The 17,769-nt window shown below is 42.5% G+C and overlaps 1 long non-coding RNA gene across 2 annotated transcripts in view; it reads right to left on the bottom strand.

Annotated features, from left to right (window-relative positions):
* Positions 1–9,561: 9,561 nt before the first annotated feature.
* The window catches only part of LOC120405011, a 43,260-nt gene continuing 35,052 nt past the window's right edge, over positions 9,562–17,769 (bottom strand). Inside the window, exon 3 of one of the 2 annotated variants that reach the window (XR_005598315.1) lies at positions 9,562–10,195. This is a non-coding gene — a long non-coding RNA (uncharacterized LOC120405011). The remainder of the gene's footprint in view (positions 10,196–17,769) is intronic. The other variant, XR_005598314.1, reaches the window with a different exon arrangement.

The following is a 17,769-nucleotide window of genomic DNA, read 5'->3' as shown; positions in this document are numbered from 1 at the left end:
CCTGACTCGAATGTGCTTTTATTATTAGCACATAGGATAATAAAATTTACACGCAGATACAGCTGCGGAGATCTACCTTATCTATAGTTTTCCACTAAGAAATAGGAAAATATCTAGTGCCCCAATTCAGGCAAGCACTTAAGCAATGGGAACCAATGGGAATTAAGCATGTGCTTAAGCGCCTTTCCTGAGTAAGGACACTTTCCTGAATAAGAACGTATAGTCAGCTATAAGGGGGGAGGCAGGAATATTCTGCAGACAAATTCAACGTTTTGAAAATTGTCAACCACCTCTAAACACAGGACCCTTATGCACACTAAGTTGTACTTTCTCTATGTGAAGTCCCAGTGAAATCAATGGGACTATTCACAGAGTAGGGTACCACTAAATGTGAATAAGGCATCACAATCTCACCCTTAACTATTATACCAGGCTTCTACTAATAATTATATCACACTTATAGGCCAGACTGTGAACTCCTTACTCCTTTTGGTGAGCAATTATTCACACAAATAGTTCCATTGACTTTAATGGAATGGCTTCTGTGAGTAATTTTTTACCAATGGGAATAAGAGAATCAGTCTGGCTCTAAGTTTTTTAATAGTTATTATTTAAATAAAAATTGTTGTATAATTATTCAGCGTAATTTTATTTATTATTTGGTACATTAATCAAAAATATTAGTTCAATTAAGTGCGCAACTAGGGAAAAGAGTCAACGTGGCAAAGGCCCTGATTCAGTAAACTACTTAAGCTTTAAGCATACCCTTAAATTCCATTGAGTTCCTGAACTGAGGAGCATATAGGGTTAAATTACATACTATTAGTGCTGTTACTATTCTGTTCAGCTCAGTCATAGCCATCTCTTCTTTTTTTTTTAATAGACTTTCTATAATACCTTGTAAAAGAACTGAAATCCAACCCACTGACCACTGGGAAAGCTTCCAATAATTGCATAGTGGAGAAGCAAATCAGCTGGCATAGCATAGGCATGTAAATTCTCATAAAAATAATATTCAAATTCATTTGATTGTATAAATTTAATGTAACTATTAAACTAGCCTTCTTGTTGCTCTGAGGTTTTTTTAAACATTTCCTCTGTTGTAAACATTCCATTCCATATTTTCTGTATCAAGGACAATCAGATGAGATAATTAGCACAGCCCCATACCAAAAACATGCTACAGTGTCTTTCCTAATACTTTTTCTATACCTTATGCATTTCAATTGTATTTCCAGACATAGTTACAATAGTTTAGAATTTTTCCTTCTGGATTTCATCCAAACAAAGTATCTTCCATTTAAAACCAAACTCATCAACTGGGGAGACTTTCTTTGGGCTACAGCATCTTCTCTGGGTGAGATGGAGGTCATAGGGAACAGACTGGAAATATTTAGCTTAGATGTGTCCACTCCCCCTATTCCTCCCCAGTATAGTGGTCAGTTATGGACCAGATAAAAGATAATGGGGCAGATCCTCAGGTAACATAAATTGTTATAGCTCCAACCATATCAGCGCAGCTATGATAATTTATGCTAACTAAGCATCTGCCTCAAGGAATCTAAAATTTCTATCATATCTGCTACCTATAATATTATTTAACAGGAATTTCAGCTGCATGCCAAAAGGGCGTGTAAGTCTCCCTGCCTAATTATCCTTTTCCTGCAGCTTGTGTCATATTTACTTAGCCTTTCCCTCATTCCCCCCCCCAAAAAAACCCCAACAACCACAGAACTGGAGACGGATCAAACTGGAAACCATAGGTGTGCGCAGCACATTTCATTAGGGTGTGCACCCGGGGATTTTTTTTTTAAAGGTGAACATCATAAAGGTTGGGGTGCAAGAGGGAATGTGGGGTGTGGGAGGGGGTGCGGTGTGCAGGAAGGGGCTCAGGGCAAGGGATTGGGGCAGAGGAGGGGTGTGAGGTGTATGAGGGGCTCAGGGAAGGGTTTGGAGTGCAGGAGGGGTGTGCAGTGCAGGAGGGGGCTCAGGACAAAGGGTTGGGGTGCAGGAGGGGTGCAGGGTGTGGCAGGGGGCTCAGGGCAGGGAGTTGAGATGCAGGGTGCAGCAGGCAGCTCAGGGCAGGGGGTTGGGGTGTGAGGTGCAGGCAGGGGGCTTAGGGCAGGGAGTTGGGGTCCAGGAGGGGGGTGGGGTGCGTCAGGGGGCTCAAGGCAGGAGGTTGGGGTGCAGGAGGGGTGTGAGGTGCAGGCAGGGGACTTAGGGCAGGGAGTTGGGATGCAGGAGGGGTGCGGGGTGCAGGCAGGGGGCTCAGGATAGGGGTTCGGGGTGCAGGAGGGGTGCAAGGTGCAGGTGGGGGCTCAGGGCAGGGAGTTGTGGGGCGGGGTGCAGGAGGAGTTCGGGCTCCAGCCCAGCGCCACTTGCAGCGACGCGCTCCCTGCCTGTCTACCCTGGCCCCATGCCATGCCGCTCACCACACCCCTTGGGGTCGGGCACAGGGCTCCTCGTGATGCCCTTGCCATGCCTCCAGGTACCTCCCCCGAAGCTCCCACTGTCCGCGGTTCCCCGTTCCTGGCCAATGAGAGCTGCAGGGGGTGGTGCCTGGAGCAACTCACGGAGCCCTCTGGCCCCCACCCCCCAGGGCCTCATGGACGTGATGCCGTGCCGGCCGCTTCTGAGAGAGGTGTGGGGCCTGCGGCACACGAGGGGCAAATCCCGTGGGCTGGATCCAAAGCCCTAAGGGGCCGGATCCGGCCTGCAGGCATTAGGGTGTGCCTGGGCACACCCGGTACACCCTGTACGCACACCTAAGTTGGAAACAGCCTTTCCTCCCAACCTGAATTTTGAGAAAGTTTTGATTCAGATTTAGATATGAAGATTTATCTCTATGATGGTCCCAAAACAGAAACTTGAATCCAAACTTTCTCCAAAGTTTTAAGTAAAATTTTCAAACATGCCTAAGTCATTTTGGATCCTAAGTCAAACTGAAGGTCAATAAGATGTAGGGTTTTATGGGTATGTCTACACAGCGACTAGACACCTGTGGCTGGCGTGTGCCAGCTGACCTAGGCTCATGGGACTCAGACTGCAGGACTGTTTCACTGTTGTGCAGGAACCTGGAAGTCTACACAGCAATGAAATAGCCCTGCAGCTTGAGTTGCATGAGTCCAAGTCAGCTGGCACAGGCCAGCCATGGGTTTTCCTTTGCTGTGTAGATATACTCTGTAACTTATGTGCTTGTGACGGGGTGGGGAGACCCTGTCCAGTGCATGGTGAGGTCACCCTGTCCTTCGAGCTGCCCTCTGCCTCTAGACTGTGTGACCTAAGGGCTGAAGTCCATACAGTTGCCCTGATCCGCAGGGCTCTAAGGCTCAATGGCCAAAGTCTATGTAATTGCCCGGATCCACAGGGCAGTAGGGTCACCTGATCTATGTCAGGGGGTAGCCCTTCTCTGCAGGCCAGTAAGGCCCAGTGGAGTCCAGGGTTCACAAGGCAATAAGGCCTCGCGGCCGGAGTCAATAGAGATACTCTGAGTTTACAGGGCAGTAAGGCCTGGCAGCCAGAGTCAATAGAATTGCCCTTTCTGCGGGGCTGTATGGCCTAGCAGCTGGAGTCAATAGAATTGCCCTTTCTGCGGGGCTGTATGGCCTAGCAGCTGGAGTCAATAGAGTTGCCCTCCAGATGGGGCTGTATGGCTTAGTGGCCAGTTGGGGTGTGTAGGCCACAAGCTCTGGAGTATTGTGTCCAGTTCTGGGAACAACATTTCATGAAGGATGTGGACAAATTGGAGAAAGTCCATAGAAGAACAACAAAAATGATTAAAGGTCTAGAAAACATGACCTATGATGGAGGATTGAAAAAATTGGGTTTGTTTAGTCTGGAAAAGAGAAGACTGAGAGGGGACATGATAACAGTTTTCAAGTACATAAAAGGTTGTTACAAGGAGGAGGGAGAAAAATTGTTCTTTTTAACTTCTGAGGCTAGGACAAGAAGCAATGGGGTTAAATTGCAGCAAGGGAGGTTTAGGTTGGACATTAGGAAAAACTTCCTAACTGCCAGAGTGGTTAAGCACTGGAATAAATTGCCTAGGGAGTTTGTGGACTCTCTGTCATTGAAGATTAGACAAACACCTATCAGGGATGGTCTAGATAATACTTAGGGCTTGGCTACACTTACAAATTTGCAGCGCTGCAGCAGGGTGTGAAAACACACCCTCTCCAGCGCTGCAAATTGCGGCACTGCAAAGCGCCAGTGTAGTCAAAGCCCCAGCGCTGGGAGTGCGGCTCCCAGCGCTGTCCGTTATTCCCCACAGGGAGGTGGAGTACGGACAGCGCTGGGAGAGCTTTCTCCCAGCGCTGGCGCTTTGATTACACTTAGCGCTTCAAAGCCATGAGTGCAGGGGACTGGACTAGATGACCTCTCAAGGTCCCTTCCAGTCCTATGATTCTATGACATAATCTTAAATTAAAGATTAATCTTTAATTCCTAGAGACTCCAAGGCAGTCCTGGAGGGATTGCAACCCTGTTGTGTGAGGCCTAATCCAGTAGGCATGCTCTGAGAACACCTACTGAATTGGGCCCTGAAGGTGAGATAGGTGGGGGAATGCCTAGTTTATGAATCCTGCTGGGACTTAGGTGTGAGCTGGGGCTCTGAGCAGCTTGTCAGCATCAGAACCTAGGCGGTTTTGTGCACACCCTCTGGCAGAAACTGAGGTGCCTAGGTGACTTTGCTGGCAGAAATTTAGGTGCCTAAGGAAGTTACATGCACACATTATTGTAATTGAAGTAAATATGAGCTACATCTATGTATATGGAGGCATTTTTAGTATTTTTATATTCTCCAAGTGTCAACATTTTAACTGCTGCAATATAAATTTCAAATTAATTATATGTATTTGTGTTTTTAACTGACAATCTATGGGCCCGGTCACACAACTGGCAAAACTCCTATTGACTTTACTAGGAGCAGGAGTGGGCCCTAAAATGCAACTGATCTATTTCAGAATTTAATAAACTGTATGATTTACAATTTAACTAATCCATCCTAGCCACAGGGTGTGTGAGGTTTGTTGTTCCTGTTGTTTTACAAGATAAAACATGGATAATGGTAAAAAATAAAAGGGACTAAAAAGGAAGGGCCAGATTGTGCAACCAATATTCAGAGGAATAATCTCATTCAAGCCAAAGGGACTACTTGAGTAAGTAAGGGTTTTGGGGTTGGGCCCTTTCATTGTATAAAACTCTGTTTGTGCAGAAAATCAATTGATATCTTTAAAGGCAATAGTCAATCATTATAACCTCACAACATGAATCATAACAATATTATTTAATTCACTTCCTTGAATGTCCATCAGTGCCCTTCTGGAATCCGAGGAGGGGGAGGAGGGGGAGGATACTCTTTCTTTGAACCATTCATTAAGTAACCCTAAGCTTTGTTAAAGACTAGCCTAGTGGCCTTGGGATAAGGGAGGGGCAGGGACAGGATCTGAGTTTGCCAGGGGCAGAATGTCAAGACTTATGGGTTCTTCTGCTTGAATGAAGTTGAGAACATGGATTGTAACCAATGTGGCTGCTCCTTTCACTGGCAGCTTCAGGGCATAGTGGACCCTCCACCATGAAAATGAACCTCCTGTTTTGCAAATTGGTGCACCTCTGCTCTTTGCCGCTAAGAGTAGCAAAGGGCTGTGCTTGAGGTGCCATGTGTTTACTTCTCTCAACTGTATGCTTGGTTAAGTTTCACATTCCACATGGTCCTCACACAGAAAAAAAATAGCATAGTTTGGAGGCAAAAATTCACATCTCCTAAAGCCCCTTAAAAATCCTGAAAAGGCAAAGAGGAGATTAAAGACTGTGTCGGTCACAATAACCCTTTAAAAAATGAAGCGACTGATACTGAATGCTGAGAATGAACTTTCTTTTCCCATTTCAGACAAAAGAATGTTTCTCTAATCTCTGGTTTCAAATGGACTATTTGCAGTGGCACTAATTCCAGTTTCAGAGCCACCTATTTTGAACAACAACCTTGATCATGTTTTATCAAACAGAAGAGCTCTATCTATCAATCTTCCAGCAACAAATTCGAAATCGGTACTGAAAGCTATTGAAATGCAACAGATAAAACCTAGAGGGGGAAATTAGCATAACAACCAAAAGGGAGATAGGAACAAAAACAAAATTAACCCAAACTGACTTCAGAAAGCATGGAAGAGCCTTCAGGCAGAGAAAGACATTGTACAATGCATGGACATGATATTGACAGCACATTGTAAAACAGCCCATTCCATAAATTAGGATGGGAAGAGTGATATTGGCCAGTGATGCAAACTGCATCCCAGTTAATAAAATAGATGAGAAGCTAAGGAAGGTAACACATTGACATTTATTACACAAAGACCAGCTGCTGTTTCTACTCCTCCTGGAATAGATAAATCCTTTTTAAAAATAAACAAAAACTATAGTTTTTTTAAATCGATTTTTTGTGCCAGGATAGTGTTAATGAAGTCTAAATATAAATGCTTTATGAGATTATTTTTTCTTGTTTCAGTATGTAAGAATCAGCACATGATGGTCAGAGACTGGAATGATACTGGAATGTAGATTTCAGAGGTGAAAGGTTGGTCTTCAGGTTAATACATGTTTCATTATATCTCCTCTTACAGTTCTTGTACCATGGGATACAAATATTTTGGTTAGGGGTGTGATTTTTTCAAAAAAGTTATAACAGTTCCACTGTTTGTCTTGATATAAAAGTACCTTTACACTTGTATAGTTTATTCCCTTTCTCATAGGGGGACAGTCAAATCAGTGAAATTACCTTTACCTTTGTAAACTGCATCCACACTAGGAACTTGTACTGCTTTAACTCTACCAGCATAGTTAAATGGTACAATTTTCTTATGTATACAGCTCTAAATACTGGGGTTATAAAACCTGCTATCATCTACTTTGTATGCATCAGACCTGATCTGAACTAATGAGCATATATGCTATTTCTGTCTGAGCGACTATCTTTGAAGAGAAGAAGAAGAGTTGTTTATCAGGGGCAGTTCCTTGACTCTTTTACTGTATTGTTCACATTCTGTGGGAGACAAACTCTCTCAACATTGCTAAGTCCCTAGAAATGTGATGAATTGCACAAATTGTAGGAAGGAGAATACTAATGTCAAATATGCAGCCATATCAACTTGTGCTGTGATACAGCGCTATCTCACAAGCAAAACAATTATTTTTCATGGAAATTTTGGGGGAAATTTTTTTGTTCACTTCCTTGCAAATTTTTTTCATTGTTTCAAGGAAACTAAAAAAGCAATTTTGGAATTTTTTTCCCAAAATCTTTTCAGTCTTTTTTTTTCAGTTTTAGTGAACATTTTTAGTTATCGTGTGTGTGTGTGTGCGTAAAAAGTGGAAATTTTTCAATTGGCTCAAAAAGCCATTTTTCCTCAAAAAAACAAAGAAACTGTCAACGAGTGCTAATAAGAGTCTTTCAAGGCTTGGTCAGCAGGGGCGGCTCCAGGCACCAGCACGCCAAGCACGTGCTTGGGGTGGCATGCCGCAGGGGGCGCTGTGCCGGTTGCCGGGATGGCGGCAGGCGGCTCCGGTGGACCTCTCGCAGGCGTCCCTGCGGAGGGTCCGCTGGTCCCGCGGCTTCGGTGGAGCATCCGCAGGCACGCCTGCGGGAGGTCCACTGGAGCCACGGGACCAGCGGACCCTCCGCAGGCACATCTGCGGGAGGTCCACCGGAGCTGCAGGACCGGCGACCAGCAGAGCGCCCCCCGTGGCGTGCCGCCGTGCTTGGGGCGGCGAAATGGCTAGAGCCGCCCCTGTTGGTCAGTACGTAGAAAGTAGACCTCTGATGAACATCAGGAAGTGTGCTGGGAGCGCTCTTCCTCCCTTGAGTCACTACTGAACCAGTACCCAGGTCTGGCGTTAGAACTCACTATGCTTCTGGATGTGCAGGCTTTTAAATGAGTTCTTGACCACAAGTTCTTGACCTTCATAAATCCCATATTTTCACAAATGTGGATTTTAATACTGAAGTCCTGCCTAGTCTGGATAATTAGATTTCTTGCATGTATAATTCTGTTTTGCCTACCTCAATTCACCTTATAATTTCCCTTTGCATCTTGGATATTATTCACCTTCACTTTCTCTCCTAATTTACTATTACTTATTTGTATTGCTGTAGGATCCCTAGACAGAGAGCAGGTCAGGGTTTCTCAAATGTAGCCACCAGGGCCTTTTCTTGCGGCCACAGCCTCATGGGCAGTGATTGGGGGGCAAAGCAGCCACACACGCCCCTCCCTGTTACTCTTGGTGTTGGTTTCTGGGGCTGCCAGCAGGGGTTGGGCTCTGCCCCTCTCTGGAGACACGTGGGGCACAACGCTGGAGGAGCAGGCAGCCTGTGAGTTCCCCACTTTCGCGGGGGCTTGGGCTTCAGGCCTGGGGTGGCAGGGTGGCAAGCTCTGGCCATGGGGCTTGAGGCTTCACGCTCCATCCCTGGGCCCAGGCTGTGGGGCTTTGGGCTCTAGCCCTGTCCCCTGGCTGCAGGGCCCCATCCCCTGGCCACGGAACTTCAGGCTAAGGCCCTGGGGCTTCAAGCTCCACCTCCCAGGCTTCAGGTTCCAGCTCAGGTTCCACTCTGCCTCTCTCACCCCTCATCGCCCTGGCCCCTGCTGCCTATCCATCCACCTCCCCATCCAGGCCTTAATTTGTCCCCGGGCTTGCCAGGGCTGAGTAAGTCTGCTGTGAAAAGTGATACTTGTATGTTTGTTAATATCACTTTTCACAGCAGACTTAGTAGCTAGCTGGGAGATTGTGAAATATATTAACAAACATGCAAATATCACTTTTCACAGCAGCAGACATAGTAGCTAGTAATAAATAAGCCATAATAATTTTGATGTGCATATGAGCATATTTGTTTGTTTTTCCTAAAGTTAATTAAGTATTTTAGGAAAAATTGTCAGAGCGGCCACCAAAAAAATTGTCATGAGAATCCCTGCCCTAGGTGATTGCTGTATAATGTTATTGTGTATTATTCACCTGTTGCTGCACTTTTCCCAGAGGTCATTTCATTTCCATGGTGGATAAATGTATTAAGTCTGTAAAGTTTGTTGGAATGAAAGATGCACTAAATACTTAAGATAGTTTTCTTTAAATAAGGGACCTGCTGTGCCGCCTCTTATGGTTAAACTATTGTGTGTACACATGTGAAATACACTGACCACAAAATGGTGAAGTGGTCATTTTAAGTTTAAAACATACACACACTCTCATTACCTAAATGTACTCTGTCTTTCTTTCTTCTGTTTGATTTAAACGGAGATGCCATTCCTTTCTCCATCTGAGTTAAATACCACAGTATCCTTTTCGGCAGGCTTCTAAGCTAAATCTAATCAAGCTGTGTCACAACTCTGTCAGGCAGGTTGCTCTTTCTTTGGCCTTGAATAATTGGAAGAATGTTGGCACTTGTGCCTGGGCCATGAGAACGTGACCCGGGTTGATATTTAATCTACTTCAGTGCTAGGCTGCACTAGGACTGGGACCTAAACCAGGCCTCAGGAACAGTATGTTAGACATCAGCAGCACTCATTTTACCTTGAAATGGATTCCATTTAATGTATCATTACACTGCTACAGGAGAATGCTTTAATGAGACAGATACATGCACTGGAAAGGATTAAATTGTTGTCCTTTAAACTTTTTTGCTTTGCTAGCCTAATAGCTACAAGGTGCTCAGAAGTACCTGGAGAAGGCAAAAGGTTACAGTCAATCAAGAGTATATAAATCCGAAGGTCCTCTCATCTTTGGGTTTGCAAGCACATTGCAAGAATTGTAAATCTCTCTTTTGTCTGTGACAGGGTAGTTTGGACCAGTATTAAACATTGAACAGCAAGTAGTGTTTTAAGCTCCTTTCAGGGAAAGCTGGAATTACTACTGAATTATAAAAATTCTCTATGTACATTAAATACTTTGAATTGACTTGCTTACTTAGAGAAACCAAAATTTATATGTAAGCCTCATACACAAATAACAATTCCCTTGCAGTTTGTATTTTGGGAGAGAAAAGTTTTCAGATTTCGCCTCACAAGGAGAATATAAGCTCCCTAGGTCTTCAGAAAAAAAGGAAATTCCACGCAGATTTATCAGTTGTTTCTGAAGAAAAATCTTAAATCGCAATGTATTCCAGTAGTTTCATTTCCACTTTCATGCAGATTTCAAGGCAACAAGGAACCTGCTAGAAGGAAAGAAAAACAATAATCAAAGCTTTTTCCAGGGGAGTATTGCAACTTTCCTCTTCATTTACTAGCAAGAAAATCTTCTGGTTTTTGTGACTTGTCAAAGCTGAATTGTTTTTAAATGTTCCAGGATTTCTTCAGTATCCAAGGAGTACCCAAACTTTGTTCATCTGAGAGCCACACTGACAACCTTAATCTTTAATAATGAGGTAAGCCTTGTGGAGATTACAGGTCCCATCATGATGATCTGAGAGGGGATGATTTCCATATTAAATCAAGGGTCAACACAACCAGCTGCTCTCTATACCCCATTTTTGCCACCCTGCATTTACCTAGTGATGTTGTCCTATACAATATAGGAACTTTTAATCAATCCCAAATGCCTGCTGCTCCACCTCTTACAAACGCATTCTAGTGATCTGAACAATAACAGAAAGGAGGCTTTGTTACGGAGTGGAGTACTGAGAGACTAATCAGGTACGTTACTGATTAACCCTGCCTCAGTTGGAATGTCAATGACTTCCTTTCTTTAATGCTACAGTATTAAGGGACAAAGTGTTTGTCCCTTTCAGATGCACTCCCCCAATCTCATTTCCACTTATGTTGTTATTGAAGACCAACACCTGCTTTTAAGTCATCCAAGCCTCTGACCATTCACATGAAAAGATACTGTAGGGTTCCTTTTATATTATGTGAGTCACCATGTAAGCAAAACACTATTTTGATATGTGATGTTAAATAAAATATTTTTTCCTCTTGCTGTGGGAAATCACTCTGTGGCTTTGAGAAAAATCTCCTCAATCCTTTCACATCAGGCTAAGAATAAATGTTAACCTTTGAAGACAAATTTAACAAGGTTGACATATAAAGTTCTTGTATATATACTGAAAAAGAATCTGGGTGCCGTAGCAAAGGTAATGCCAGAACTTGTTTTATACTTTCTTTTTGTCTCAGCTGCTGGGATTAAAATTAACAACTTTCTGTAGAACAGAAAACCATCAACCTTCTGAATCTTTGAAAAATTGCTGATGTTTTCCTCATCATAAATACAACATCCTGGGGCAAATTTTCAGAAAAATCAGAAGCCAGAATGTCTTTTGGAATGGACGTTCCTGAGAATGTGACAGAAAGCCAGACCAAAGCATAGGCCTTGTTAACTTTTTGACCCTCAAAATTCTAGAACTATATGAGGCCAAAGTTGATACCTGTGGGTGTAAAAAAAAAGCTGCAGCCTGATGCTCTGAGCACAGGACTAGGAGCTGCTCATTTCTAATACGGGTGCTAACACTGATTTTCTGTGTAGCCTCTCTGACTCAATTTCCATGTCTGTAAAATGGGTAGAACAAAGTATTTTCTTCTGTTTGTGTGATATCCATGAGCAACTGAATTCATTCCTAATTTGCATTTACCCATCACTTTTTGTTTCAGTTCTGTGGCTTGTTTACAAACAGTTCATTGATAGTATTGTTATGCTATTTACTGCTATGTTTAATTCACTGACAGTACTTTGAGTTTGTTATAGTTAGATGCTTGGTTATCTGAAATGAAGCTGGAGGCCCTGGTTCTCTGGTGGCAACTTTGTAGCTGCTGCAGGAACACTCAGTAGCCTTAGAGCTGGAAGACATGGCCACTGACAGGGCTGGCTTTAGGCCTATTCCACCAATTCCCCCGAATCGGGCCCTGCACCTAAGAGGGCCCCGCGCCCAGTGAGAATTCCTTCCTGGCTAGAGGCACCTTTTCCTTCAGTGCCGCTGAAGACCTGGAGAGAAAGGACCCACCGCCGAAGTGCCGCCGAAGACTCAGAGCACCGCCCAGTGAGTAGAAGCCCCATGTGTTTTTTTACATGTGTTTTTTTAAGTCATCCCTGCCAGGGCCCTGTCGAAACTGTTTGAATTGGGCCCCGCACTTCCTAAAGCCGGCCCTGGCCACTGGAGGATTCGCACAGTGCATATGAATCTTTGAGTGGTAGAGAGATTCTCTGAGTTCTGTCACCCTGCTGGCTGTTGGTGCAGGTCTGCCGTCAAGGAAAAGGGGATGTGGTTGGGGTGTCCCTACCCCTGGCAGATCCCAGGCTGCCATAATACTACGTGCGGACTGGCAGCAGCAACAGCTGAATACTTCAGGTAGCTCTAATTTACATGCTAAAACCAGAGCAGCACTGGGCAGCTACAATCAGTGAGGTTGGTGCAAAGGTGGCTTAAAGTTACCTTTACACTACCCCATCCAGACTCACAATACATGCTTCTCAGCAAGACTTGAGAATCCTGCCAATTGTATCCCAAGAGTTCAGAGGCCGGGTTTTACATATGGTTAAGCAAGCAAATGTTAAAGGGTAATATTCTTCAAATTTTGGTGATAGCTGTCGTTTATAATCTTCCCGGAGGTCCACCAGAAATAGAGAAAGCTATGGAGAAGATAGGGAAATTGAGAAGTTGGGAGTGGTGAGGAAGGAAGGACTGGGCCAAGAGATGATTGCTTTCTTCTAACCTGTTCTGCAGACCGAAAAATGGCAAGAAACATTGTTACAGTGTTTGACTAAGTCAGAATAACAGTGGTCACCTTGACTGCATATTAAGTCTTTAGCTAAGGAGTGCAGTATAACAATGGCACCTGATGCAAACCATTAACATTGGTGATGAAAAGATTTTCTCAGGCTGCATTTTCATTCTAAATCTGGGTTAAGAATGAATCCTGATCCAGAAAAGCACTTGCGCATGTGCTTAGCTTTAAGCACAAGAGTAGTCCTCACAGACTTGGAGCATGATCAATAGCCTCCCACTGAATTTGAGAGACCTCAACTGACTTCACTGAGTTTTGTATCAGGCTCTTTATTCATGTATGTAGGCCTGTACTTACATTTAAGCATGTGTTTAAGTGTTTTGCTGGATCTGGGCTTTCATATATCAAACAAAAGGGTATAGATATCCATACAAGAGAAGTTAATGGTGCATAGGGAAGATATAGAAGGTCAAGTTACTCTTGGATTTAAAGAATTTCAAAAGCAAATTCGAAGTTGACTATAACCATTTAAATTCATGTGCGAAATAGAATTGTCCCATTTGCTTCTCTCTGTTGCTGCTGTTTGAAATGCAGCTTAGTCAATAATGCAATGGTAAAGTACTTGTGAAAACTTTGCAAAAAGAATATAAGTAATGACAAACTCTGAAACATATCATAGGTATGGGACTGAAAAATAATTCCTTTCACAGTGCACAACTGAGGCCAATGGCCTTCATGCAGAGAACTCTGATACTATGGTATTTGGAGTTGTTGATAAAAGCTGCTTAATGAATAAAAGCATTTTGTTGATCATTATAGAGCCATAATGTTTTAAGCCCTGTAAATACAGTACAGTAATGGATTTTTGGAAAATATGAAGTGTTTTGCTGTACTGTTCAGAGTTGTTTACTATAGTTCACATAGAAATGCAAAAACTTTGCCAGACTTGGCTCTTTAAAACTGGAACTTGGGCCCAAAGTTATAAACAATTCGAATAAGTATGGTCTATTAGAAATATGTTGTATTAAGCTATATAATTTAAAAGTCAATTTGAATCATTTCAAGCATTTTCTCTCATACTGATTATTTGGTATATTTTCAGTACAGAGCTTGGGAAATAGCTCAATAATGCCTGCCAACGTTAATGGGAAGTGATAACCTCCTCACACACATACCATGGAAAATTTCTCCCACAATATGTATCTCTTACTTACATTTCTATCTTTTCTCCCTATTTTCTTTTTTCCCCTCTTTATTCTTCCTTGCTGGAGCTGAACCTTTTATTTTTTCTCTGTGGCTGTGTAATTAATTTTCAGTCTCTATTTATTTTATTAATTTTTATTGATAATCATAATTTCCCCCATTTTTATTGTTGTGAGATCATTGAAATTAGAGAAGCAAAAGGCCTAGTCACATTCATTCCAGTTAAGGGGATTATTCAGGGCGGAATATCTAGTTTTCAGTATATCTGATATTTTCAGAATATCTGATGAAGTGGGTTTTAGCCCATGAAAGCTAATGCCCAAATAAATTTGTTAGTCTCTAAGGTGCCACGAGGACTGTAGTTTTCAGTGTCCCACTTGATGCGATCTCTACCACTTTGCCTTCGATGAGTGTTCCTGACATACTAATAGATCGAGATCATTGGTGGTTTTTTCCAATGGTCATTTGCTTTTTATATCCTCTTCTGTTTTTCCTTGATTTTTTAAAATTGTTCTCTCTGCAGTGATGACCATACCTTCTGCTTCAAACTCTTTGTCTATCTAGTGAACAAGTTCATCCATGCCATGAGAAGTCTCTGATTGCAAGCTTGCTTCTAGCTCACTTAGTAAGGATCTAATCCCGAAAAAGATTGAGCACCTCCAGTATTATGCTGAGCCGTCTCAATCCCCTATTGATGTCAATAAGAGCTGAAATTATTCAACACCTCGCAAGAGATGCTAGGACTTGCTCTTCATTGTTAGCTCCATTAGTTCTGTAGTGATAAAGCATGAACCCAATACAAGGTCAATTTATGTTCATAAATCAAAAGAGCACTGAAACTGAAGGTCTGATCCTGAGATGTACAGAGCATCTGCAACTCTCATTGACTTCAATATGAGTTTTGATTTTTATGCACCACTCAAGATCTGGCTTTGAGGGATGGAAAGCAGGGTGGGATATAATAGGGCAGTAAATAACACAAAGTCTGATTCTGTGAAGTGCTGAGTGCCCTTATTGAAATCAATAAGAACTGAGGGAACTCTGCACAATGAGTTCCTACATTTGCACTCCATCATTCCCTTCATAGAGATACATGGATTAGAAGATAAAGAGGGACTTATTATTTATATGAATTATTCGCACAGCATGTAGAAGACTCAACTGATATCAAGGCTCCATTGTGCTCACTGCTGTACAAAGACATAGTAAAAGAGAGCCCCTACCCCAAAGAGCTTGCAAGCTAAATAGACAAGGCAAACGAATGATGAGACAAAGGAAGCATTATTGTTTCTGTTTTACAGATGAGGAATTGAGGCACAAAGAGATTAGGTGACTTGCCCAAGGTCTCAAGAGAGCTAGAAACTAAACCCCAATCGTCTGTGTCCCAGTCCAGGGTATTAATTATAAAGCATCCTTACTTTGTAAGCGGAGTGTGGGGAAAGGTGAATTGAAACTCAAAGTACTACTTTGAGGTGTGGGATGGAGGGCTTCTTTAAATCACACAAGACAAAGAAGCAAAAATTGAGATTTTTAAAAAAAGAACAACCAAAACCACTCCAAAATAGAAGAGGTGAGAGGATGCCGAACTATTCAAAAATTTGGGGCTGACAAATAACCATTTATTTCTTAATTTTTTCTCCCTAAGAACTTTACTGGTGTTCACATAGAGGGCAGGATTCTGTTTTTATTTATACCCATGAAATCCTATTTGTTTCAGTGCAACAGCAGAGGGCATATTGTAAATCAAGAAGAAATTTGGTTTTACAATAAATGGCTTGATGAGCTGAGAAAACTTGCTACAAAAAGAGAGCTTGTCTGATTAGTGGGCCTGATTTTCTCAAGCTGATCCAAGTTTAACCATCTGCTAAACTAACACCTTAGTAGAAATAATGAGGAATTTTGCTGAGTTTTACAACTGCACAAGAACTTTCCCTTTTTTAAGACTTGGGAGGCAGGGGTTTGGTCACATCAAGCTCCAAAAAAATTCCCGTGTGCAATCTTTCACTGACAGAATTTAAACTACAAAAAGCAAAGCATTCATTTGAACTTCCTGAATCTGTGAGGTCTAAATGGCTTTGAATCCTCCATGTTCTGTATGAACCCATTCTTCCAGGTTAGTTAAGTTCTGATGCCCAGGGTATGTGTACACTGCTAACTGACTTGGGCTCATGGAGCTTAGGTTAAGGGGCTGTTTAATTGCGTGCAGTCGTTTGGGCTTGGTCTGGAGCTATGGAATCTACCCAGCCTAAGTCTGAACATCTACACTGCAATTAAACAGCCCCTTCGTCCAAACCCTTAGACCAAGTCAGCTGACATGGGCTAGCTGTGGGTTTTTAATTGCAGTGTAGACATACCCTCTATGATCAGCATTGTTGAAGCCATGGCAATAATCACAGTCCCTGTCCCAAAAAGATTACAACCAAAGGCCCTGATTCTGCAACCCAATGGGACTACTCAAGGACAGAATTAAGAAAAACATGTGTGCTTAACTTTAAGCATGTGCTTAAATGTCATTGCCCTCATTAAGACTTCAACACATGCTTAGATGCTTACCTGCACTGTGGCCCAAGTGAATGAGGCCTGCATGATCAGGCTCTAAAAGACAGGTGTAGATGGGACAAGATTCACTGGGATACCAGAAGAGGAAGTTAATTTAGTGCGGGGTGGGGTGGGATGGAGTGAGGGGGGGGAGGTGCATGAAACATTATATCAGTCAGTGTCAATTAGTACATTTTGCTTTTCTGCAATAATAATCAGTTACGTAAGTGTGAAAGATGTCCTGGTTAGTTCCCATCTAGCTACAATCTCTCTTGAGAATCCTAATTGAGAGGCATTTGCTAATAGGAGGAAAAAAGGTGAAAGCAAAAGAAGAATGACAAGAAAATAATATATGCTGAAATGATGATGGGAAGGCAAATAGAAATTTGGTTCACATGACTGGGGATTTTCCTAAAGTAAACTTCTTTAGACAGAAATAGTAAATGCGATTTAACATCCTTTTTAGACCACTACTTCCCAAGAGACCAAAAGGTATTTATATGACAAGCCTGAGTCTTTCCGCCTTTCTCCAGCAGAACTCTCAGTGACCTCAGTGGGACTATTGGATTGGTCCTGGAGAGAACTTACACATTTTGACATGTACCATTGAAGTCAATGGGACTGCTCATGGTAGTAAGCACTCCACTTGGTAGCAGGTGTTTGCAGTATCAGGAACCTTAGTATGGATGATAAGTTGCAGAAATAGTTGCGAAAGTGAGGATAATCGATTTAAAAAGAGTGATCCCTCTCTGTATATAGGTATATTTATATGTGTGTGTGCACTGTCTAGTTAGATAAGCTACACACAAGCTATTAAACAAGCACTCTAAAGTTATGAAACACCAGAATTAAAATTGCCCACACAACCTTAATTCAGCCTCCTGTGTGCTGATGCACTGTGCATTAGGATGCTCTCTTAAATTCTGTGATTACATACTGTGTGGCCCCAAGCCCTGTTTAAGGCACACCATGAGATACTGTACTGAATGTTAATTTCCTCATGGATGTTTCTGTGGTGTTCTTACTATAATATCTGAGTGCTTCACAATGATTAATGCATTTATCGTCACACCATTCCTGTGAGATTACATGGTATTATTATCTGTATTTAACAGCTGGGGAAAAGGCACAGAGTGATTAAAGTCAAAATTGTCACTAACTTTGGGTGCCCAGCTTGAGAAACAGTCAGATCTTTTAGAGTACTTAGTATTTTTTTACCATGTTATACATTCAAAGCACAGCTCCAATCAACTTGAGTTGCACTTGTGAATTAGGGTTGCCAACTTTCTAATTTCACAAAACTGAACACCTTTTCTCTGCCCCTGCCCTGCCT

Source organism: Mauremys reevesii, linkage group 4 (genome assembly GCF_016161935.1).
Source record: "Mauremys reevesii isolate NIE-2019 linkage group 4, ASM1616193v1, whole genome shotgun sequence".
Taxonomy (NCBI): Eukaryota; Metazoa; Chordata; order Testudines; family Geoemydidae; genus Mauremys; species Mauremys reevesii.
Note: the sequence above shows the minus strand (reverse complement) of the source record. Positions and strands in the feature narration are given on the sequence as shown.